Raw genomic sequence first — 12,770 nt, 5'->3', positions numbered from 1 at the left:
AGAGAGAGATAGAGACTTCTGCAACTTAGAGGTAACTATCCCAGTCTTTCAGCATTGCCAAGAAATTCAGCCTTTCCAAACTGATTGTGTTGAACTACAAATTACTAACATGAAATGCAGCAAAAACGAGATAGACAGAATGAAACTTATACCCAGCAACCACATTGTTGGGTATTTTTGCACATATAGAGAACGGAGGAAGTACACATTTACTATGGAGATTATCAGCGTGAAGCCATCTACTGCTGTTTGATGCATACACACACAATTGAAGCATATAGTATAATATGTATAATATATACATACTATATATAATGTATATAGTATACATATATATAATATATAGCAACAGTATACTTATATTAGTGATACAAGTATGTGTATCACTAATCATTCACAATTTGTCCCACAATATCTCACAAGGCACTGGTTTTACCCACTTGGGCAATTAAGCCAATTGCATTGCCAGAGAGAATAAAAAAGCCTTTTGTCTCTGTTCTCTTTTGACTTTGTAGTAATTCATGATTTTTTCTAAGCTCTGTAACAAAATCTACACCACCAGAGATATGGAAATTATAGCTTATGTCTGAAGTCCTCAGAGCTTCTAAGTTAGGATTTGATCAGCGGCTTGGCCAACTCAGCAACTCATTTCTTTTGAAAGTCATGGCAAAAAATTGATTTCTTTGCTACTTCTTCTATTCGAAATATAAGAAAATTGAAATATAAATATAAGAAAATGTACTGTGCAAATTACAATATCTTTTGCATGCAAGAGCCATTCAGCATGTAGACCTTTAGGAAGATGAGAATGCGAGTTTGAAGAAAATTTTATTATTATGATATATGGTTTTTGAGAAGTTTTCCACACTTTCAATAGCAAGATTACATTAATTACATTCATACATGCTTTCAAATGCACTGAACCATTCATTACTGCCAAGTTAGGGAGTGTCAATGAATTTTTAAAAATAAATTTCTTCCCAACTCATGCATATTTACAAGCACAGCAAGAGAAAAGGCTCCTGGACATGTGGAAGAGTTTACAATTAACAATAAAGCCTCTTTCATTTACTTGGTAAAGGTAGTATTAAGAATCAAAATAGAGTAAGAAACTCTCTGAAATCTTTCTGCTTCTCTTTAATGTACGTCACCAGTTTCTGCCTTCATAAGCAGTGTTACATTAGAAGCCATACAGATTCTAATGCAGAGCCTGACTGGGGCTCTGTAGACAGAAGGGAACTGGGGAAAAAAGAAAATTTTTTTGTTTCTGACCCTGCTCATAACGTGATTGCCACAGTTTTGTGCTTCCCTTCCCAGAAGCAACAGCAGTTACCTACTCCATTATCACATACAGTAGGTTGTAAATAATGAAATGGGAACTTGAAAAGATTCTGAAGAGAGATTAAGTTCCCCCTACCCTTCCCCTCTAAAGTGCAAAGTGTCTGTGCAAAAGAGGAGTCTCATGCAAAAGCTATTTGGGTTACTTTCTGAACTTTCTCTTTGATCTCTATTGGAAACTCAGTGCAAAATATTTTGGCTTTTCAACTTTTGATCTGAATTGTAAGCAGCACATAAGGAGCACAGTAAGATTTCCTTTGATACAAGATGGTTGCATTATTCAGATGTGTTTTCTCAAATCTAGATCAATACCTAGGTTTTAGCTCCCATGCTATAGATAAATATTTATACACAGAACTTTCACAGTCTCCCACTACCTTCAGCAGAGACTCATTCAGGTACAAAGTTACACTTATACACAATTGTTTGAAAATTACTCCTTAGTTACACCCCAGTATTAACAAGTGTAATTCTCCATAATTTACAATATGGCTGCACATTTCTGTACAGAAGTACTGTAATGAGAACACAAAAGCACATAAAAATTGCAGTTGGATTCTTCCTCAGTTTAGTATGGATATTTCAGTCTCAACTGGCAGCCTGAACAAAAATGGTTTTTTTTTTGCCTTGCCATAAATATAACTTTGTTATTTACTTTCCCGTCTTGGAGAAGCCAAAAGATTATTTCACTTCAACTTCCCCTTGAGGCCACTCTTTCTTCAAACAGCAACACTGAATCAGTGAATGGAATAGCAGATGTGTGTGCACACAATCATTAATTAGGAAAATGAAAAATATATAACTTTTGACTGCACAAAAAATTCATTCGAAATCCATGCAGATTTTATTTATAAAGGATAAACCCCCCACCTTTTCTCTTCTGAACTGTAACTTTTACATTGCTATTCCCAAGTGATGGGATCTAAATATACCCTTTAAAAACTCAAAATCAGGCCTTGATGAGTTTGCTAGAGAGTAATAAAATAAAGATTATAAAGCTATCCCTTTAAGAAGAAAACTATGTTTACTCATGAATTCTCTGATAGTGAAATAACAAAAGAAGTTGATAACCACTAAGGGAATTGAGCTGTAACCTATGGCCAAGATAAAAGAAATAAGAAAATGGACAAAAATGACAAGGAAAATTACACAGAGAATTATAGAAAAATATGGAAAAACTGAAAATTATTTTTCAGATTTATATAAATCTGATATAATTTCCACTGAAGGTAGTAGATATGAGGCAGTCTAGCTTTTTGTTTACATGACAGTGTCATTCTGAATTTGTGATAAATTATTGCTTGACTAATTTCTTTTCCAGACACCTCAGAATCATCACTAATAAACTTTGTTGTTTCCAGAAGAGATTTCCAAATTGCTTTTCTTCCCCTTGAGTCTAGCTGTAATTACTAGTTCAAGACTCCCTCTATAACTGCAGCATTTGGAAAGGGAAGTTGAGATGTTGCAATGCTCTGCACTTATGAATGTGTGTAGTATAAGCATGAGAAGGAGACAAAGAGACATGGTTTGCTCATACAAGACTTGCTAATACAATGGTTGGTATAAAAGAGAAATGAGCCCTCAAATACTAAAGATTGAGGAGACACGCTATTCTTCTTTTTTATGAACGGTAGATTTCTAGGATGGAGAGGATAGAGAGAAATCTAACGGATTCCCCAGTGAGAGGCTGGCAGCCCCTATGTTACCCTGAGAGCATCATTTTAAACGTCCCTCTAACACCAGCAAGAAGAAAACAGCACACACATGAGGACATATGGTTGTTAAAATTTGACAAGGCAGTGTTCCAGCCTGATCACAGTGTATTCTGTATCTTTTTTATTGTGCATTCCTCTGCACCTCCCTTATCTCTTATCTCTTGCCACTTTTTCTCACCTTCTATCTAATCATAAGACCAGCTACTCATACTGCAGAAAAATAAAAGGACAGTTCTGGATGAGTTTGAGACCAGGACAAGTGAGGGCACAGGGCTTGGCCAGAACAGCCAGATTACATTCCATCTTGTTCCCAAAGTGCTTAAGTCAAAGACGGTGCATGAAATCAAACTATCAATGGCGGCATGATCATCTCTTCATCCAATGCCCTAATAGGCTCACAACAATGTTTCTCCCTTAGGGGATTTTTTTGGTACCTGTTTAAGTGAAAATAAGTACTATCAGCCACTGGCCACTCACTCAACAACAGAAACCTGATGGCTTCAATTTTTCCATCAAGAATTTGTTCCTGTAAACACACTAGCTCATATCCATTTCTGAAAAATGATTGCATTTTTGCAACATGCCTTTATATAAACACAAAATTTCATGATAGTTAATAACTTTATTTTTAAAAATTATTTTTCTCATGTGCCTCCTAATACTCTTTATCAATTATTTCTTTCAGATTAGTGTAAATTTTCTCATTATCTGCCCAGAAATGAAACAGATTTATTTTCACTTTGAACCTATTTATATATAGTGTATACAGTCACTGCCTTATGAATGTCTTACTTGTCTGGTTATCCCACTAAACTGAATGCTCCAAGTCTCAAGGAAGAAATATTTGAATTCTTGTCACTGCAAAGTTCCTATCATTATTTTGAGAATTTCAGGATCTCATATGTTTTTAATGGAAATTTTGTGCAATTTTAAGATTTCGAGTAGCACTTTGACTCATACCTGGAAAAGAAAATACAACCAACTACTAACAAAATACATACACTGACACCTCAACCCAGACTGGTATATTTGTACCCTAATTTGTAATTTGTACCCTCCCAATAATTTAATAAATAACAAATAATGCAAAGGGGAAAACTAAAAAATAATTGCCTTTGAGTGATACCATTTCTGCTATTATTCAAAATGCAAAGGCCACTTAAATTAGGACCACTTTTAATAAAATCTCAGAGAACTAATCACAAAACTCTGAGAGAGAAAAGTCCATTTTGATAGCTTAGCATCTTTTCAGCTCCTAAACTAAGTAAAAATCTACAACTAGGTTTCCAGTTAATTAAGTTATATGCAGTATACTGTTCTATTTCTTCTGGAACTTTCCACACTTATTTTTGAGACAAATGTAGAACAGTTTACCTGGATATCCCAAAGCTCTCCAGTATTTTGATACAAGCAGAAAAACTGGCTCCCTCAACGTGACAATCCACGGGCTTAACAACTTAACAGGATGGTCTATTTGCTAAAGAGGAGTTCTGCTTCTCACAGAGGAGTTCTTGCCTCTCACAAGATACACTTGTGGGTTTCATTATCATGAACAGTAACTGCTCTCCACAGGATATTAGGCAAGAAGTGCTGGAGGAAAAGGGAACTAAAGTGTGTTCAGACTGGTTGGCTGCTTCCATCAGCAGTAAGCACCATGTGATATCCAGAAGTATTGCATTTACCCCATGTTGCGTACAAGCCCTGTGAGGCTGCCTCGGCACACACAAGCCTGAGCCTTTACAGAATAGCTGCTAATGAAATGTGTGTGGAAACTGCAGGAATAAAGGGTGGGCTGGCCACAGGTCCAGTGCCTGCTACCACTGAGAACCCTGCATACATGGCCCACACTCAGGCATCAGCAAGCATGTTCCTCTTGTTTGCCTGTGGGATCTTGAGATTCTGTGGGCTAGTTTTTAAAAACTTCTGTTATGTTGAGATATTTTAAAAAAAACAAAACTATGATCATACATTTCTTCTGTCCTTCCTCCTGTGTGTTTGAGTTTGAAGGATGATATAGGATAGAAAAACCAATAATGAGTAAATAAGCTTCATAAAAAATTCTAAATTTGTGTTTGTGCTGAAGATAAAACCGGAAAGGTGGAGCCCTCTACAAAACACAGCTCAGTCAATTTGCTAGAGCAGTGCATGGGGAGGAGATTGCAGAAGAAAAGCTGTGTATCTTTGAGCTTAATTAAACGTTAACTGAATCTTGCTTATGGTCTACTACTCTCCTTCTGCAGAAACTTTTTAGGATTTTTTAAAATATTTTGGGATGTTAAAGCATTGAAAGTGCTTGGCATTTCTAGCTTAATTTTACAAAAACTTGTAGCTTAGCTAATTCAGAAGTTTGTTAGAGTGCTGGATGGATCTTATTTGAGTTAGAAACACTGCCCGCCAATGATAACTGATTATTTTGTAATATAGGCATAATGTTTTTTTTGCAGTGGGAGAAATGCAGTCCTTTATGCTATTCATTCAGCTAAACACTGCATTTTATTTATAAAATAGCATTTATTTGTGAAAAGAAACAAATCATCACAGATGATAATGCATTTATTATTAACACTATGGCAGATTAGAATTGCTGTTGTATGTGGCAGCCTTCATGACTGAAGATGCTAACTGTAGCAATATAGTCATTTTGTGTGGGTAAACACCAGTGCAAGGGTCTGCTCACAGTATCAGCTCTAGACAAATCATGCAATGATCAAAGAAGTAGCTTATCTTCACAGCTCTGAATGCTAGACAGTTCCTGTTGTTGTCTCTTTCATCCAATACACATGAATAAGTACATCCCTAATTGACAGAATGCTGATGAGAATATAAATTGCAACAAACACAATGAAAATAAGTTTACCCTGTGAAATTTCGGTGAAACTTGCCCATCTGCAATATCCACCATGTGCCTCATTTCACATTTGCAGGTGCAATAGCTTCCTGAAATCTCTCTGGTTTTTTCTTGCTTATTTCTGTGAAGGTTGTTTGTGAGTGATATAGGGAAATTATCTATTTTTAGGTGAAGAGAGAATCTGAATAAATTAATATTTTAAGGAACAGGATCTGCAAGCCTGAAAGCAGTGTAAAGTTATGTTGCTTTTCTCACTTTTCACAGAAACAACACCAGCAGCAGCAACAAAATCATTAGTTCATATTCAAGCAAGATAAGGATGCTAATAATGATAATGCTTTCTCATGTATGCATATACAATATATGCCATTATATTCTCTGTACAGACCCTGCATCTAAATTCCTGCACACAAGTAGTGTGTTACTGCTCCTGTGTGGATATGTTACAACTGCAACCTTAAGTACATTTTTTTCTTATCAGAATATTTATTTAGATGTTTCCATGTAACTTTGGGAAAAGTGGATACTTAGGAATTAAGTTTATCAAAAATTAAGGAAAGAAGAAAGGGAAGAAAAAGAATCAGAACCTTTGCCATTCAGGAAGAGTGTGGCCAGCAGGCAGGCCAAGGGAGGTAATCCTCCCCCTCTACCTGGCTCTGGTGAGTCCACATCTGGAGTGCTGCACCCAGTTCTGGGCTGCTCAGTACAAGAAAAGAATGGAGATACTGGAGAGGTATCAGAAAAGATCAGAAAGACAATTTAGGATCTGCAGCATCACTTTTATGAAGAGAGACTGTGGGAGCTGGGTGTGTTCAGTCTGGAGAAGAACTTATTAACACATAAAAATATCTCAGAGGTGGGTGCCCAGAGGATGGTGCCAGGCTCTTTGCAGTGGTATGCAGACAGATGAGAAGGAGCAATGTCCACAAAGTAAAACACATGAAGTTCCACCTCAACTTCAGTAAGAGCTTCTTTCAATTGAGGGTGGCAGAGCACTGCCCAGGGCAGTCATGGAGTCTCCCTCTCTGGAGATATGCAAAACCCACCTGGACATGCTCCTGTAACCTCATCAGGAGGGCTGGACTGGTATCTCCAGAGTTCCCTTCCAGCCGTAATGATTCTGTGATTGTGTGAGTCTCTGCTGTAAATGCTAGTCTATCTTTTTAAGATATTTTTTCTTCCATCTACTTTCATCTACTTTCTTTCATCTACTGATGTTCTTTGCTCCAAAATGATTTGAAAAGTCAGACACTTCCATCTGAACACCTCTTATTTTCCAGTTCAGTGGTCACAAAGATAATTAGGATTTTGTTACCTCAACAGCTGTGTCAATACTATTGTTCGAGTTGCTGTAAACTGAAGGGACATGATACAAAAAAAATTCTTTATCTTTTGACAGTGTTTTAACCTACTTCATTTCACTAACTGTAACTGTATTATATGACCCCAAGTAAGGAGAGACTGAAAAACAGTTAATCATGAGGGAGGGTGGGAGAAGAAAAACATAAAGATGACTGGCTGGGGCAGCTAATATTTAAACCATGTATATATAGGGGAAGACAGGGCTGGGGGGTAGTATGTGGGAGAACACCTTTGGACAGGTGCATTAATATCATTAAAGCAGTTTGAAATCTCTTTCCTAAGTCAGGATAGTGTTGGTCTGTTATATACAACACATTCAAATATGCACAGAGCAAGAGAAAGTCAATGTTAGCAGCATTTTTCACTGAAATTTTGCTTCCTGCTTTCTCCTCCTCTCTCTCACAGGAGAAACTTTTGCCTCCTAGTTGTTACTGAACAGGTTATATTTCTGAAAGAAATATAGAAATATAGAATGTAGAAAGTAGTCTATGCAGCAGTCAGGGAGATGTTGGAAAATTCTTTTAACTTTAGCACAGTAGTGTATGATTCCTGTATTCATGGTTAATGCTTACTTTTGTACCATACAGTGCTTAGTACAAATACCAGAGATTAATGTGGCCTTGTGTTAACTCCCTACATCTGTGACTAAAAAGTCTTGTGCCAACTAATGCTTCCTTGTTTACTTCTATCAGTGATTAATATGATCTAGCTGATATCTTAGTTTTCAGAACAAGGATTGTGTGTCAGAGGTAAGAATGGTAAGAGCAGTACCTTATAACTTGACACTCTCAAGGAGAAAAGTTTCATCAGAAGATCTGCAACCGTATCCGAACAAGTAAATTGAAATAATTAGTATATTTACATGTATTCAGGAAATGTGATGAATGTGTATTTGTTTCAGGAATATAATGCAGTCTGTTAGGTTACTGAACTTCTCCTTATGTTTTAAGGAGAAATCCCCATGCACCCAGTGTTGTTAATAAAGTGATATTTTTCTTAACTAACAAGTTGGTTGGAGAGTTTATTTCCCAGTTTTCAATGACATGGGAGCAGACTTGGCAGAGGAGCAGAAATAATATATTTATCAATTATCTCTGTAAATAGTTGTAGTGAAAGTTTCAGACTACCTAGTTTCGTGCTGCTTCTGGGGTAACATTTTGAGTACATGAACCTCACCAGAGGGCAAGGCAGAGTCAGCAGTCCTGCTTCATGATGCTGTGCCAGAGTGTCAGAGTTCTGGGGTGAAGTGCCATCTTTCCATGGCAGTAATCCTGTTACAGCATCACTTTGGAAATTACTTAATTTTCAAAACAAACTTAATATTCCTAAACACTAGCAGAAGTTGCTGCCTGCAATTTCTGCAGCACACTGTGAGAACCAACATTTTTGGTAGGGTCAGTCTGTGTTATCTTTGTGTCTACAGACAGTGCTAGACTTCCTCAAAAACGTGCTGTGGCATTTCCACCACATTCTTATTTGAAGGCAGTTTTACTATTTTTGACAGAAGTTTGGTTATGAGCAAATTAACAGCTTTTCCTTGTGTCAACATGTGCTGTCATGCTTATGGGAACAATTTGGCTTTCCAGATCCTGTTTGGGGACTACTGACATGCAGCATTCCCTGGAAGCTCCTCAACTCACTGCTGTGGCTCTTTTAAATTGCTGTTATTCGATACCCATAATCTTATAACCATTGTCTATTATTAATATATTTGTACCTGCCTGAACAAGGAGTGCAGAAATATGTTTCCACTATTTATATTTTTCTGTACTTGAGACAGGTAGGACGGACAAAGTCAAGAAAGAAGTCAAAGGACACTAGCAGTGTCCTTGCTCTGGCTATGCCTTGTGAGGGGGCACATTTCTGTCTCTCAAAGGAGACACCCAGCACACTTCAGGGCATCACAATCAAGTGTGCGTCAAGATCCTGGTTTTCTGCTGGGTGTATGTACTGTAATAAATCACAGTCCTTGCTGGGGACAGCAGAAGCTGATGCAAACCACTTGCTGTACAAAAAAGAATATTTCATGCAAAAAGCCAAAAGTGTCTCATTTTTGTGACTTGAGGAGCCCTCAAATCTCAAGCAATTTTTATTTCATCACAAAGCTCATATTCAGGCATTAGCTGTCATATTAGACCAACAGATTCACTGCCCTGCAGCCCCTTCCACGCCTGTCCTGCACTGACCCCCAGTGCCCCCGGCCATGTCACAGGCTTCTCCCTGTCCCTTTTGCTGCCCGGCTCAGACACCCGGGGGGCTCAGATGAGGTGGCTTTTGAATGAGCCTTTTTTTCCCTGCAAGCTGTGTGGGTTCTGCTCACGTCGGCACTGCTGTGCTCTGTCTGCCCGAGTTCAGCAGCAGGAGCCCAGGGGGAAACTGAAAGCAGGGCCGCAGCAGAAAACACTCCAGACAGAGCAAATGGGACCAGCAGGCTTTTGCAGAACCTTCCGCAGGGAAACCTGCGGGAAAGCACAGAGTTCACTGTGAGGTGAAGAGCCCTGATGAATGCAGGTAGAGCCCTGTGAAACAAGGGCTGGGGGGCTCACAGAGTGTGCCACACCACCAGTGCCCCTCACACCCCACAGCTCTGCTGCACTGAAGGCCACCACTGATCACCAGGCATAGCTTGGTTAAACGATTTCATGAATTAATTGCAGGTGATGTGAGTGTAGCTGTGATGGCTGAGTTTGCAGCAACCAACTCCTCGTCTGAGGCAAGGGGAATGTGGGGAGACCTGGTGGACATCGCGGTAAGGCAACCCAGCCGCTCAGACCCTGCCAGGCAAGCAGACTCGCTGGCTAGGAAGTTGCTAGAAACTGTGTATGAGAAGCAATCAGAAGAGATTGGGGTGAGAGGGAGGATGGAGGAGCAGGGCAGAGCTCCTGGGAGCTGCACACGAGCAGTTTGTGTCGGAGAAAGGAGCTCTGGCAGCTGGGGAGGGTCTGCCCTGCTGATATTTTTCTCTCTCGCCCCCTCCTCCGTGCTCTTCAGGAATAGCTGTGCCTGTGCCCTGCCTTCCCGCACCGAGCCCCGACTCTGTGCCTCCCTGCCCGGGCTCAGGGTGTCCCGGAGGGACCCGGGGCTGGACGGAGCCGGGGCAGGCCTGAGGGCGCGGAGGCGGCGATCGCAGCAGCTGCGCCGGGGACACGAGAAGCGAGGGAGCCTGAGCTGCGGGAAGCACACTCTGGGACGTCAGAGAGGAAGGGAAACTTTCTCAAGGAAGAAGTTGCTTCAGTTTCTACCCTGTGTACCCTCATGTGAATGGCTAAGCAAGGGGTTAACAGCTGGTCTGGCTTCCCCTTCAGCATCCTCTCCAGCTGCTGATACCAGGGGGAAGTGGGAGAGCAACAGGGACAGCTTTACTAAAACACTCCTGACTTCTCTTCCTCTTCAACATGTCCCTCCCTGTCTCCGCCTGGGAAACAAAAAGGTGTGCAAAAAAACCATGCAAATACCTCACCAGGAGTTGTGTAAACCCTGTGGGAGGGAGAAAGGGACACTCCATGTCTTCACACACATATTTAACAACCTCTTTTCCTGCCGTCTCATATATTAAACGCTCATCAGCTCTTCAAGTCTCACCTGCTTTTAGTGCAGAGGAGGAAAACAGAAACACGTATTTCCTAAAAAGCGTGCAAGCTTCAGGCAAGGTCCTGTTCTGAGGTGTTTGGATTTCTGCACCACCTTAACGTGGCAGAGAGGACTTGCAGCTGACAGCTGTGCCTCTTCAGGTAGGTATGGCCTAGCTCAGGTATCTTAGGCTTTCTTTGGGAAATGGGTAATAAAGGGCCTTTACCCTTCATGGTAATCTTCTTAAACCTCTGAATAAAAGGTTTCAGATGAGAGTAATTTAGTCTCTGCTAATGTCAGACGATTTCTTAACAACAGCTCTGAGGTCTTTTAATTTAAAAGTGTGAATCAGACCGACATTTTTTAGCCATTCCCCAATTCATATTAGAGGGGTCATGCTCCTTTTGCTTTTAAAATATATTTGCTTAAAAACCCAAATAAACAAAATCTTCTAGATTTTCATGGTCAATCTCAATTAGTCAAACAAACCCTAGTAAAGTTTAGGAAAAAGTGAGTTTTAATGAATGCAGATCTACTCCATTCTGTACTTCATGTGTTCTCAAGAAGTTACCTGTCACAATTAGGACTAAATTTGAACGCTTATGAAATAGAAGGTTAAGTCTCAAGTTAAATTCTTTGTTGCCAGGAATCTTTCAGCACTCTGCTTCTGTATCCTTTCCCAGAGCTTCTGTTATAAATTGGTCTTTATTAGAGCTACATCTAATACCTGTAGAGTCTTCTCTCCTGGGCTGAAATCTTATTTTTTTCAGTTATCATGGATGCTATATTGCAATTATTTTTATATTCCAAAGCAAGAAGGGGAAAAGGGAAAGCTTAAAAAAAAGGAGACAATGATGTGACCTAAATAGAAACTACAAAGAGAATGCTCCCAAATCATAAACATTTCAAAATACAAAGTAACTTCAGAAATAGTTTTAATCAAAGGCAATAAAGTTTAAAAATGAAAACACAGTTTAATCCAAACATCTTTAAAAAGAATGTTTCCGGAAAAACTTCCTATGTCATTCTGCTTAGTATTTGCTTAATGCCTGATATCCTTTCTATATCCCTATCCTTTAGGCTTTTGAAAAACTTTGACTCTCCCTAATCTATTATCATTAGCAGGTAGTTGCAGGTTGGTCATAAAGCCTTCTGGCTTTAAAGTAACTGGTTAGCCTGTGATATAAGTCCATAAACAAAAGAAAGGGAGAAGTTAGTTTAGGTGAAAATTCATTCACCTGTGCCTCTGGCAATCACAACAGAAAACCAGGATCAATTTTCCATCTGCTAAGAGTCCTTTTGGTAAAGTCAGAGAGTGTACATAAGCCATATATTCTTAAGCCTTGCTGGTATACTAAGAGTTTCTTTTAAAAAGAACATTACTTTTTTCCTGTCCTCCTCTCCTGTCTTTTTCCAAGACTTTCCTCTCTTTTACTAACCTTACTTTTCCCCTTTTTATCCTGTATTTGGAATGTGCTGCCTGGAAAACGAGACGTAAGTGAACCTCTTCCATCATACACCTGCCCTGCGATCACATGGGTCTCACCTTTCAGCCATGCGCAGAAGAAAACCCTTTCATACAGCGCTCTCTCTGGATATATATCAGGTGCCTGTTTTTAACGTGGTGCTTTTCCCGGGTGCTGGCACAACAGCTCCTCCTCATGGAGGAGCCTCCCTGTTAAAAATCATAACCTTCCATAATCATTTAAGTAGGTGGGGAACAAGGGTGGAAAATCTGCTGACCCTCTAAATTGTACCAACATTTGATTTCCATCACAGTTAAAAAAAAAAAAAAAAAGGAAAAAAACCCCAAAACTCTCAGAACCTCATCCTCAACAACAACAACAAAACCAAACCAACGAAGAAAGGAAAGTAATTGGGTTTTCTGAGCTTTTTTTGTGTTGCTTCCAATGTCTTTTTTCCCTCCATTGCCTCTT

The 12,770-nt window shown here is 39.4% G+C and overlaps 1 protein-coding gene across 1 annotated transcript in view; it reads right to left on the bottom strand.

Moving 5' to 3' along the window:
* FYB1 (FYN binding protein 1) overlaps positions 1-4,583 on the bottom strand; it is a 46,141-nt gene extending 41,558 nt beyond the window's left edge. The window contains exon 1 of the mRNA XM_058827906.1: positions 4,428-4,583. The gene's annotated coding sequence lies outside the window, so the exon portion shown is untranslated. The remainder of the gene's footprint in view (positions 1-4,427) is intronic.
* Between the last annotated feature and the right edge of the window lie 8,187 nt (positions 4,584-12,770).

This window comes from Poecile atricapillus, chromosome Z (genome assembly GCF_030490865.1).
Source record: "Poecile atricapillus isolate bPoeAtr1 chromosome Z, bPoeAtr1.hap1, whole genome shotgun sequence".
Lineage (NCBI taxonomy): Eukaryota > Metazoa > Chordata > Aves > Passeriformes > Paridae > Poecile > Poecile atricapillus.
The sequence above is the reverse complement of the archived record's forward strand: the minus strand, read 5'-3'. Positions and strand labels throughout refer to the sequence as shown.